We start from the raw sequence: 1,620 nt of genomic DNA on the forward strand, positions 1-1,620 counted from the left end.
GGATCAAACCCATGCCCCTTGCAGTGGAAGCATCCAATCTTACCTACTGGACCACCAGGGAAGTCCCTTAGGAGACTCCAAAAGAAAGGATCTAAGTCAACTTGACATCTCACCTGTGGGCAGACACTTAGGGTGGCAAAAGAAATGGACTTAAAAACAGGTGAGTGAAGTATTTACCTTCTGATCTCATCTTTCAGAACTATTGGGCACTTGAGTTCAAGGAAATCTTTGTCTAATATTTAATCTAATGGCCAGGGATGCTGCAGAGTAATAAGCAATTGAGGCATCTGACACTGACATTTTGGATAAAAATGTAGGAACACTATGCCAAGTCTGGAGACAAAAACAGTGCGCCATCACATGACACCAGCAATCAAGACTCCCTGCCTCTGAATTTCAAAAGTCATTAATCTTCTTGGGAGATGTACCTTCAAGTCTTTCAAAAGATCCACCAATGCACGACTGTTAAGAATATGTTTTTTGAAATCCTCCCAAGAAGCAAATTTCCATAGAACTAGTTCTATCAGAAAGGAGGCAGGAAGGAGAATTTAGCTTTCATTTTACAGATCAGAAAGATTACCCAAAGACACTGATGGATTCTCATTTTCTGTCCCATTTAAAGAACAGAAGTATCAATTCTTCTGGAATCTAACATACTGGCTTCATTCTCAAATGCATCACTTTATTTTCCTTGTAAGGCAGCCATACATCACACACCTTAACCACATGACAGCCACATGATTTCTTCAATAAGCCTTAGAGCTTCCACAGCTCTCCTGGGGCCTACAGCCCAAGTAGCCCTGAGGAGTCAAATGTTAGAGCTTTCTCCACAGCAGCAAGTTCCTTTGATATTTGGGTTATTGAACACAAACTCACTGGATACTTTGTCTTCAACATAGTCCATTTCTGTTCCTAAGTTTGTTAGCTGTGCTGTCTTCTTGATGAACACTCTAATGCCATCTTGAATAACTTCTTCATCAGAGTCTTTTTTTATCTTTGTATATTCTAAAGTGTAGGAAAGGCCATTACAACCCCTGGTTCAGACACAAACATGTTCAGGCTTATCTTTAAGAAGTTTTATCTTCTTTACTGTTGAAAGTGTTAGGGTGAGGGCAGCCCAGGGGTGGAGGTGGCTGCCACTTACTCTTGCTCATAGCTGGGACCCTGGCCCAGACTAAGGAAGCTGACATCCTTGCCATCCTGGTGCCCCGGTGCCTGGGGCCAGAGCTCCGCAGTCTCAACCTCTCTACATGGACAAGGCAGGCACACTGTGAAATAAGTAGTTTTTATTTCACCAAAAAACGTAATACAAAATTCATGTTAATTGTTAAACATTTGATAGAATGCAACAGACTTGAACACCTATTTTTAAGAGTATTTTGGAGGGAAGGCCAGCAGTATCTGAAGTAATTTGCTCCTGTGCTATTGGAAACCATCCTTGTTTAAAACTGGAGACTGCAAAACTGTGTGATTATGTGACCTAGAGACCACACTGAAGGCCCATTTACTTTCTATAACCTTTAAACAAATTTAAACAAATGACTGAAAGTCCCATTCATCTTTAAAGAACCACCTAGTGTGTGTGAAGTTGCTTCAGTTGTGTCCAACTCTTTGGGACCC

The 1,620-nt window shown here is 41.3% G+C and overlaps 1 pseudogene; it reads right to left on the reverse strand.

Annotated features, from left to right (window-relative positions):
- Positions 1 to 808: 808 nt before the first annotated feature.
- On the reverse strand, positions 809 to 1,190 carry LOC110126827 (iron-sulfur cluster assembly 1 homolog, mitochondrial pseudogene; annotated as a pseudogene).
- Between the last annotated feature and the right edge of the window lie 430 nt (positions 1,191 to 1,620).

Source organism: Odocoileus virginianus, chromosome 7, assembly GCF_023699985.2.
Source record: "Odocoileus virginianus isolate 20LAN1187 ecotype Illinois chromosome 7, Ovbor_1.2, whole genome shotgun sequence".
Lineage (NCBI taxonomy): Eukaryota > Metazoa > Chordata > Mammalia > Artiodactyla > Cervidae > Odocoileus > Odocoileus virginianus.